The following is an 11508-nucleotide window of genomic DNA, read 5'->3' as shown; positions in this document are numbered from 1 at the left end:
TACAAAATGAACCAGGAAATTGTTGTGCCTTTTAGACTAAATTCTTAGAAACCAAAAGTAAGTAAACATAATGAAAAAGCTGTTGAACCTCAGTACAAGATCGATGACCTAGTTCTTGTAAATCATCATCTTCAAAGCTCTGCCCTGAGGAAAGAGACACACAAGTTTTTTTCCAAAAATGTGAAGGACCACAGAAGGTGATCCATCCCAAGACATTATTTTTTATGGATCCTACAACTGGATCAGCAAAGGGAAAGTCTAATGTAAAAGACGTAAAGTTATATATCCCCCAGGGACATTAATGTTCAGAATTAATGGCCAGAGTGATGACCGTGGGGTCCTGAGTTGTTCTCGGTGTTATACACCGAATTCCTCCAAAATCTTAAGCTACTCTACCATCCCACACTCAAAGATACTATGAAAAAAAAAAAATAGTACTGAATAGCATTTGTGATTACGTCATCCCCAATGATTCCTGGTGAGGGATTTCCTAGTTCCATTCAGTCAGACTACTAACAACCTCCGTCTCCCTATAAAATCTCTTGGCGGAGTAATGAAGCTTCTGCATACATGTTTCTGGTACTTCACTTATGTACTCAGCAAGAGCATGTATGAGGTAGGTATTTGCACAGTGCATTCACACTTACCTGTCCCAAATTTGGACTTGTCCCAACTTTGTTCGGCTGCAGCATGAGGTGGAAATTTGCACACATGTTGTCATTTGGCACAGCCTTGGGACAAGATATATTAAGTGCACCTGGTCAGATCTTATCTCTCTTGGTTTCAACCGGCATTATCTCCATGTATAATTAGGTCATATTTTTGCTTGGAATGATCTTGGTATGTAATCTCTTCATCAGTTTCTTTGCAAACATGTGTGTAGAGGCCTTGGTAAAATCAGTGTCATCAATTTTGTATGTATTATTGATATAAGGTGTCATTATGATGACTCCAACACTGGTATTCTTGAAAGATGCTGGGTAATCCTTTCATTGGTCACATATTTCTATGTAAATATGGAGAACAGTGTCCTGGCACATAACTTTCAAAATATTTTCTGATGTCATGAGAATATTATTCTCATACTGAATGTATTATATTTGGGCCGGAGTTCCAATTTATATTTCTTGATGCATATTTTTCTTAGTGAACTGAAGGAAATATTAAGTTAGCAAAAACATATAACTAATCAAACAACTGTGATAACATAGTATATAGGTTTACTACTTTGTACAGAATATTTTGTACCTTTTATGAGATGTGATGTAGACAGGACAGTTTGTATTAATTTTGAAAGGGGTGGGTATTGTGGATAACAGCATGATTTATGAGAACACATAAATCATGGCAAACAAAAAACACACACCACACCTTTCAAACAACCCTCACAAATAAGTGTGCCTGATTCTTCATCACTTGCCATTTCCACAGGGTTACTAAGATTTTGTTTGGGGACCTCAAGAGTGAATGTGGGAATGTCCGTTCTGTAGGAGATGATTTAACAACAAACCTCCTCCGGCATCTCATTCAAGTACCTATGAGGTAGGGATCCTGGGGAAGGGGGGTGGGACGGGTTTCCTGTCTTTGGGGGCTATCGTCTTTCTCTTCTTTGATCTTAGCAACCATTTCTATTTATTTTCTTTCTTACATCTCATCTGCCGGCCTATCTTTTATCACCTCTTTCCATATTCATCTACTTCTATTGCAGATGTCCTTCCTGGTTTCCATGGTTTCCAATAACCTATATCCTATCTTCAGATAAAAAACCAAAGAATCAGACTACACAAACAGACATACACACAAAATTACATTTATACACAAACATTAAGATTACAGAGGAAACTGCACTCTCTCTCTCTCTCTCTCTCTCTCTCTCTCTCTCTCTCTCTCTCTCTCTCTCTCTCTCTCTCTCTCACGGCAGATTTTTTAAATAAACACCAAGCAATATTGAATTTCAGTGGTGCAAAAGTAAAATTGAATGTAAATAGTGTAAACTGTGTTGTACAGCAAAATACCCGAGATAGTTTTCTGAGATTTCTGACTTCATCTATGCCACCAAATGAGCTAAGATACTTTGATGGATGTACAGGATGTAAAATGACCTTTTTTAAAGTAATATTATGAAAATTTATATATGTGTTTGGAGTGAGAGAGTTTGATTTTTGATTGAGATTTTTACTTTAAGTCGTAACTGGTACCTGAATTTTTGGTTGCTGCCTCCTTGAATGATCAGCTTCTGCACCGGTTGTTAACGTATTGCAATTTGGAGGAAGTTATTGTTCTTTAAGGTTTAAAATACGACTCTGTTAGTTACTTGGCCATATTGCAAATAGCTTTGAGCCCAAGTTTTCATAGCTTTTCATACCTAAGGAACCACTGCTGTAAGTAAGTAAGATCAAACAGCAATCTGAATTTTGCGAGAAAAGGAGATTGCTTGACACACAAACTTCCTTCAAACTACACGTCCTGCTACATCAAAATTGGTCAGTGGAGTACAGCACCATGCTATTGTACAAGAACATAATCCAATTACTGTAATTAAGAAATTATGAGAGGTTGTTACTTATTGAATGAAAACTATAGAGAATTCATTTCTTTTCCTGTATTTTAGTGAGCTTTGTACACTTACAATTCTGTCAATTGATAGACGGCAACGACAATGAAGTTCCGCTCCTTTTCCAAAAACAAGATATTCCTAGTCTTCACTTCCAAAAATTTTGTACAATTTTTTTTTTTTTTTTTGAGTCCATAATCAAAGATTCTCTAATACTATCGTTGCGGGGATTGCTACACGGGTAGCAGGGGTTGTGTGGCGTGGGCTGGGCGGTTTTTTAGGTTAGATGGCCTTGAGCAAGTACAGAAAGGGCAACAGCCTCAACAGGTGCGGGGCAAAGTCAGAACATGCGGGGACCAAGCAGCAGTCGGTATTGTAATTGTAAACTGTCGAAGCTGCATTGGTAAAGTACCGGAACTTCAAGCGCTGATAGAAAGCACCGAAGCTGAAATCGTTATAGGTACAGAAAGCTGGCTGAAGCTAGAGATAAATTCTGCCGAAATTTTTACAAAGATGCAGACGGTGTTTAGAAAGGATAGATTGCATGCAACCGGTGGTGGAGCGTTCGTCGCTGTTAGTAGTAGTTTATCCTGTAGTGAAGTAGAAGTGGATAGTTCCTGTGAATTATTATGGGTGGAGGTTACACTCAACAACCGAGCTGGGTTAATAATTGGCTCCTTTTACCGACCTCCTGACTCAGCAGCATTAGTGGCAGAAAAACTGAGAGAAAATTTGGAATACATTTCACATAAATTTTCTCAGCATGTTATAGTCTTAGGTGGAGATTTCAATTTACCAGATTTAGACTGGGATACTCAGATGTTTAGGACGGGTAGTAGGGACAGAGCATCGAGTGACATTATACTGAGTGCACTATCCGAAAATTACCTCGAGCAATTAAACAGAGAACCGACTCGTGGAGATAACATCTTGGACCTACTGATAACAAACAGACCCGAACTTTTCGACTCTGTATGTGCAGAACAGGGAATCAGTGATCAGGCCGTTGCAGCATCCCTGAATATGGAAGTTAATAGGAATATAAAAAAAGGGAGGAAGGTTTATCTGTTTAGCAAGAGTTATAGAAGGCAGATTTCAGACTACCTAACAGATCAAAACGAAAATTTCTGTTCCGACACTGACAATGTTGAGTGTTTATGGAAAAAGTTCAGGGCAATCGTAAAATGCGTTTTAGACAGGTACGTGCCGAGTAAAACTGTTGTTGTACCATGGTGGGTTTTTCCTGTCCTTCACAAAGTTAGGAAACTACTGTGAAAGCAAAGAGAGCTTCCCTCCAAGTTTAAATGCAGCCAAAACGTCTCAGACAAACAGAAGCTAAACGATGTCAAAGTTAGCGTAAGGAGGGCTATGCGTGAAGTGTTCAGTGAATTCGAAAGTAAAATTCTATGTACCGACTTGACAGAAAATCCTCGGAAGTACTGGTCTTACGTTAAATCAGTAAGTGGCTCAAAACAGCATATCCAGAGACTCCGGGATGATGATGGCATTGAAACAGAGGATGACATGCTGTAATGTTCCGCCTAAGTCATTGAATATCGCTAATTGCTGTAAACGCACTATTTCACTCCCATTTACGGAGCTTGTTAGCACTTGATGTTAGGTTGGCGCCATTACAATGTATTGTATTGTAGTAATCACTGCTGCTTGCTGGATCGCTGCTGTGTCTCGTTGCTGATGCTGGCTCTAAATCTGGTTGTCTAGGGTAAACACATGAGGTCCCGTGTTTTTCATGTGCTTTTGATGATAAAGAACGAGCGAAACCAACACATATGTAAATATCAAATATTTATTACTTTAGTGGCCATATTAATTCCACTGTCCACCAAAGACCATAACACAACACAAAGTAGTACTTCCTTTACATGTTCTTTGCATTGTTTTGCCAAACAATAACACAGAAACACACTTCACCAAAGTGACATTCCGACTGCCCCGACTGCCTCCGACTGCTTTTCGACCCTTCTCGCTGATTGTATTTATAACATTGTCAAAGAACTACTAAAAAGAGATATAGTTTATAAGTCACATGTACATCTGTTATCATAATTTGTGCAGAAAAGTTATTAATTTGCATCGAGTGACATAATTTAACATGTTATGAAAATGACAGACAGATTTGTTGACTTGACAGAATAATTCTCTGTTACAAAAAGGCCATTTTTTAGAAGTTTGTCAATTGACTTCTCTAATTTGCATAAATAAGTAAGTAACACGAATTATTAAGAATTACATTGGTTTTCGTCTAAAATAGGATTGATTACGTGAATACTGAGTGAAAACGCTCCTAGTGAACAAATAGGTTTCACTGGGTGATTTTCATTTAAGGAGATCCAAAATACCTAAGTTGGCCACTATTTTTCGTACTTCATGTTAATTATTTAAGATAAACTTAGTGTTTTTCATGATGACATTTGCTGTATCAGTGATCAAGTGATATAAACTTTTGTGTGGGTCAGTTATTCAGTATAATTTAATGGGTTGACTGTTTATGGAGACATGTTGTGCAATCATTGTTAACATACACAATAACTTTTCTATAATCATAAATACTCATTAAACTGGTTGAATTTGGAAGGGATCGCATACTTCATTAAAGTAAAGCCTTTAATATGTTCCGTTACAATGCGTAAAGCTGAAATACTAAACACCTGTTTCCAAAGCTGTTTCACAGAGGAAGACCGCACTGCAGTTCCTTCTCTAAATCCTCGCACAAACAAAAAAATGGCTGACATCGAAATAAGTGTCCAAGGAATAGAAAAGCAACTGGAATCACTCAACAGAGGAAAGTCCACTGGACCTGACAGGATACCAATTCGATTCTACACAGAGTATGCGAAAGAACTTGCCCCCCTTCTAACAGCCGTGTACCGCAAGTCTCTAGAGGAACGGAAGGTTCCAAATGATTGGAAAATAGCACAGGTAGTCCCAGTCTTCAAGAAGGGTCATCGAGCAGATGCGCAAAACTATAGACCTATATCTCTGACGTCGATCTGTTGTAGAATTTTAGAACATGTTTTTTGCTCGAGTATCATGTCGTTTTTGGAAACCCAGAATCTACTATGTAGGAATCAACATGGATTCCGGAAACAGCGATTGTGTGAGACCCAACTTGCTTTATTTGTTCATGAGACCCAGAAAATATTAGATACAGGCTCCCAGGTAGATGCTATTTTTCTTGACTTCCAGAAGGCGTTCGATACAGTTCCGCACTGTGGCCTGATAAACAAAGTAAGAGCCTACAGAATATCAGACCAGCTGTGTGGCTGGATTGAAGAGTTTTTAGCAAACAGAACACAGCATGTTGTTATCAATGGAGATACGTCTACAGACATTAAAGTAACCTCTGGCGTGCCACAGGGGAGTGTTATGGGACCATTGCTTTTCACAATATATATAAATTACCTAGTAGATAGTGTCGGAAGTTCCATGTGGCTTTTCGCGGATGATGCTGTACTATACAGAGAAGTTGCAGCATTAGAAAATTGTAGCGAAATGCAGGAAGATCTGCAGCGGATAGGCACTTGGTGCAGGGAGTGGCAACTGACCCTTAACATAGACAAATGTAATGTATTGCGAATACATAGAAAGAAGTATCCTTTATTGTATGATTATATGATAGCGGAACAAACACTGGTAGCAGTTACTTCTGTAAAATATCTGGGAGTATGCATGCGGTACGATTTGAAGTGCAATGATTATATAAAATTAATTGTTGGTAAGGTGGGTACCAGGTTGAGATTCATTGGGAGAGTCCTTAGAATATGTAGTCGATCAACAAAGTAGGTGGTTTACAAAACACTCGTTTGACTTATACTTGAGTATTGCTCATCAGTGTGGCATCCGTACCAGATCGGGTTGACGGAGGAGATAGAGAAGATCCAAAGAAGAGCGGCGCGTTTTGTCACAGGGTTATTTGGTAACCGTGATAGCGTTACTGAGATGTTTAACAAACTCAAGTGGCAGACTCTGCAAGAGAGGCACTCTGCATCACGGTGTAGCTTTCTCGCCAGGTTTCGAGAGGGTGTGTTTCTGGATGAGGTATCGAATATATTGCTTCCCCCTACTTATACCTCCCGAGGAGATCACGAATGTAAAATTAGAGAGATTCGAGCGCGCACGGAGGCTTTCAGACAGTCGTTCTTCCCGCGAATTATACGTGACTGGAACAGGAAACGGAGGTAATGACAGTGGCACATAAAGTGCCTTCCGCCACACATCGTTGGGTGGCTTGCAGGGTATAAATGTAGATGTAGATGTAAAAGAGTTTCTTGCTGTCCAGCTGCGCTTCGCTTCACCTCAAGTACTTTTTGATCACATTTACATTTTTGGTATTTACATAAATTACTGAGCTTCTCAGAATAAAATCAGGCACAAATTAGTTAAAGAAAAAAAAAAAACCGTGAGGCACACATAACATTACAAGGATTGTCAGAATGTGATGTTGTGATCATAAAAAATCTGCTTGTGGCCTAAATTTTTTTCAGGATTACTTCATGGCAGACTCAGACTCTTAAACTGGGACCTTTGTTTTCTGTGGAGTGAGCTATCCAAACATGATTCATAACGCCCCTATCTGTACAGATACAATATGCCTTGCTAGTAATGAAATGATAATTAAATGGACACCCTAGCTGCAAACAGGCGTTGAAGTACTTCATTGGGGACATGTTGAAAATGTGTGCCCCGACCGGGACTCGAACCCGGGATCTCCTGCTTACATGGCAGACGCTCTATCCATCTGAGCCACCGCGGGCACAGAGGATAGTGCGTCTGCAGGGACTTATCCCTTGCACGCTCCCCGTGAGATCCAGTCCCAGTCCCTGCAGACGCACTATCCTCTGTGCCCGCGGTGGCTCAGATGGATAGAGCGTCTGCCATGTAAGCAGGAGATCCCGGGTTCGAGTCCCGGTCGGGGCACACATTTTCAACATGTCCCCAATGAAGTACTTCAACGCCTGTTTGCAGCTAGGGTGTCCATTTAATTATCATTTCATTTCTAGCAAAGCTGCATGGTCATCCACGGTAACTGTTCTTCCGGGAACAGATACTACCGTCATATATATGCCTTGCTAGTCCTATTTGGTAAGGATCCCACACACTTCAGTAGTTTTCTAAAACTGGTTACACAAGTTATTTGTAAGCTATTTCCTTTATAGACAGTTCAAGAAGGTGCTGGGTGAAACTACTTCACATAGTGATGTCTCAATTACTGTAAAATGTGATAGTGAAGTGCGTGATATTTGTGTGAGAAAGGTCAAGCAAGGTATCCTGTCTATTAAGTGCAAGTCGTGGTACCACAATAAGATGTGTAAAAGTGAATCCGAAATATCAATGACTAGACATGTCGTCAGTGCTTTACGAGTGCCACAAAAAAACGAAATACTGAATGCACTAAAATCAGAAGAAACAATAATAATGGTTCTTTAATACGATTTAGTGATCATAACCACAAAATACCAAGAGCTCTAGAAGAAATAACAAGAAATACCAAGGCTTGGAGCAAAATCACCACCTAGCACAAGATGTTCCTGTAAACAGTCTTTCTATGCACAAAATGTGGCATGTGCCAACTAAAGCATGTAAACAAACAGTAAGTACAGCTCTGGTGATACCACTATCAAATAAATAATTGCTGTTTTCTTACAGTCTTCATCTAGAACCAAACACAGATGAACCTAAATCAGTGACAAAATGTCAAATAAAATGCACAGTCAAGAAAATTTGAACAATCAATAAAACAGGGAACTGCAAAAAATGAGTCCTTTTACTTGGTGGTAGTCACCAAGAGAATCGCTGATAAAACAAATGAATACAGTTCGTCATTTACAGCGACAGGAACAACTAAGCTGACCATGCCTTTGACCCAGATAATGAAAAACAGTAATTCACTAAATGACTTATCTAAGAATGACATGCTCATAATCACAGATGGAAGTGATGATGTATAGGTTGGTTGGTTTGGGGAAGGAGACCAGACAGCGAGGTCATCAGTCTCATCGGATTAGGGAAGGATGGGGAAGGAAGTCGGCCGTGCCCTTTGAAAGGAACCATCCCGGCATTTGCCTGGAGCGATTTAGGGAAATCACGGAAAACCTAAATCAGGATGGCCGGACGCGGGATTGAACCGTCGTCCTCCCGAATGCGAGTCCAGTGTCTAACCACTGCGCCACCTCGCTCGGTGATGACGTATAGTTAAATGAAGGTAAATTTGCCACACAGTGTCTAAAAACAACACTACTGCACCTCAACAAGCCAAATATTGTAGTGACAAGCATGCCTCATAGACATGATCTGCAGGAAAACTGAATCATAAATTTTGAGCTTACAGCATCAGCACAGCCAGGATCATAACTTGAACAAGAAGAGTCAGTGCCAGAATCATCTTCAGCAAAAACAGCAAGAAAATGTGAGGATCCAACAGAAGAAATAGTGGCCATTGCATCAGTCGGTAGGATAACAGTAACACCTCATCACCAAAAGGATTTTTTAGACCAAGGCAAGAGAAACATAAAGACTACAAGGTAAGCAGTGCTCAGTGCTTCTCAGTCTTCCACCAAAACATGCAGTGCATAAGAAACAAAGTGCAACAATTAGAGGTGGAACTGCAGTCTATTGACAGCTCACTTGTTTGCATAACAGAGCATTGGTGTAACGGTTCAGAATTAACAAATTTAGTACAATATTCATACAGTCTAGCCTGTAATTACAAAAGAAACACTATGAAATGTGGTGGATCATGGAAATATGTGGAGGAGGGGATTATGTATAAAATTAGTGAGGGGATTATGGCATTAAGCGAGGATAAACACGTAGAAATATCAGCTTTAGAGATAAAAAACCTACATGCATTCCAAAGACTAACTGTACTATGTAGTTATCATGCTCCCAGTGGTGACATGGACACATTCACTACAAAGTTAACCCAAGCATTAGATATGGTCTCCAGCCCCAACGGCAAAATCATCATTTGTGGAGGTCTAAACATTAACATGATGAACCCAGATATGTCATGCAATAGTTTTCATAACATTATCTACACCTATGACATATCACCATTAATTAACACTGCTACTAGGATAACCAGACATTCAGCATCAAGTATTGACCACATGCTAATGGATGGAGAGGAAGATAGCTGTGACATTATAATAGATGACCTCGGCATCTCAGACCATTCCAGTCAGTTATTAAACGTGTATTTTAGTGTTATTACCTAATTCTATACCTAAGTACAGTAGGGTTTTCTCCAAGTCAAAAAGAGCTCTATTTGCCTCACTAATTAACAGTGAGGAAGAAATGTACGGGGGAAACTATGATATATGGGAAGTTTCGGAAGTTTCTGTCAATATTTAAATTCAGATTTGGAGAAGGGTTTCGTAAAGTTCTAAGAATCACTACCTCATGCAACAATAACAGCTGGGTAACCAATGGGATAAGGAAATCCTCTGAAACCTTAATGCACCTTAGCTCAATGAAAAACTACCATAACGATTCAGCATTTCATAACTATTATCATACATACAGAAAGATCTATAGAAAAGTATTGTTAGTGACTAAAAGGTACCAAAATGACAAATTTATAGAAAAAACTAATAACAAAAGCAAAGCAGTATGGAAAATCACTGAACAGGAAACTAATAGGAAAAAATTAAAGCCAGTAAATATACAGATTCAACACAATGATATCAAAATAAATGACCCCAAAAAACTAGCAAACTTTGTTTGTAGTCTGGTTGCTATGTTGCCGCAATATTGATTGGCAAAGTTCAACAGAACAAAGCATTTACACAGGCACCGACTCCATGAGGCCTGAGGAGGACCAAGGCCCTCAAAAAATCATTTTAAGAAATTTATTAGTTATATTATGCTTTGTAAAATCACAAAATTATGTTGGACTTTATTATTTTCCTTGTTTGCAATAGTTACCTTTTAAAATACATTCAGTAATGAGTTAAAACAAGTAATTATTATGGTAGTAAGCAGGTTAACTGAAAACGAGGGGTGTGAATCATGATAGAGTTACAGTGCTGCAGGCACACTTAGTATTTGACCCAGTCACTTAGTATTTGACCCAGTGTGTGAAACTTTGGGTAAAGACTGGCGCCAGTAGGCCAGCACTGAGGCTGTGGTGACATCAAAAGGACTGGACTGGAGCAGAAGTGCCTGGAACCTTCCGCCTTGCATCGCCTTGACAATTTCAGACATTATGACACTGCAGCAATATAAAGCCCACCCTGCTGTCACAGTCATTCAGTGTGGGTAGTTTCATTCAGTGCATGCTACAGACATGTTTAGTATTCTGATTTTAGTGTCTAGTGGACTATTTTGTATGACTATATTTTATTCATTTACTTTAGTCTCTTAGTGTATTCTGAATTAAGTTTGCAATGGATAAATTTGATACCAAAATGGCGCACTTGGAAGTTGATGATACTGCAAGTCAACCGCCAACAATTATTGTTTCACTTCCTGGCAGATTAAAACTGTGTGCCGGACCGAGACCCGAACTCGAGACCTTTGCCTTTCGTGGGCAAGTGCTCTACCAACTGAGCTACCCAAGCACAACTCACACCACATCATCACAGCTTTACTTCCGCTAGTACCTCATCTCCTACCTTCCAAACTTTACAGAAGCTCTCCTGCGCTGTTGGTGGAGCACCTGCCCACAAAAGGCAAAGATCCCGAGTTCGAGTCTTGGTCCGGCACACTGTTTTAATCTGCCAGGAAGTTTCACAATAGCGCACACTCCACTGCAGAGTGAAAATCTCATTCTGGAATCATTGTGTCATCAATTGCTTCATTGTCTTCAGGTGACAACCATTCACAGCCAAAACCTGGTCAATCCGGTAAGGGAAGATCATTCCAGAAGACTTTGTTGATCAAATATACATGGCTAGAATATGAAGAACCAACCAAAATTTTTTTTGCAAAAC

General features: G+C 39.5%; 2 non-coding genes across 2 annotated transcripts; one reads left to right on the top strand and one right to left on the bottom strand.

Annotated features, from left to right (window-relative positions):
- Positions 1-7254: 7254 nt before the first annotated feature.
- Trnat-ugu (transfer RNA threonine (anticodon UGU)) lies at positions 7255-7329 on the bottom strand. Its single transcript has one exon. It is a non-coding gene; the product is annotated as a tRNA-Thr (tRNA).
- An 88-nt stretch (positions 7330-7417) lies between these two features.
- On the top strand, positions 7418-7492 carry Trnat-ugu (transfer RNA threonine (anticodon UGU)). Its single transcript has one exon. It is a non-coding gene; the product is annotated as a tRNA-Thr (tRNA).
- Positions 7493-11508: the final 4016 nt, after the last annotated feature.

Source organism: Schistocerca nitens, chromosome 5 (assembly GCF_023898315.1).
Source record: "Schistocerca nitens isolate TAMUIC-IGC-003100 chromosome 5, iqSchNite1.1, whole genome shotgun sequence".
In the NCBI taxonomy this organism is placed as follows: domain Eukaryota; kingdom Metazoa; phylum Arthropoda; class Insecta; order Orthoptera; family Acrididae; genus Schistocerca; species Schistocerca nitens.
Note: the sequence above shows the minus strand (reverse complement) of the source record. Positions and strands in the feature narration are given on the sequence as shown.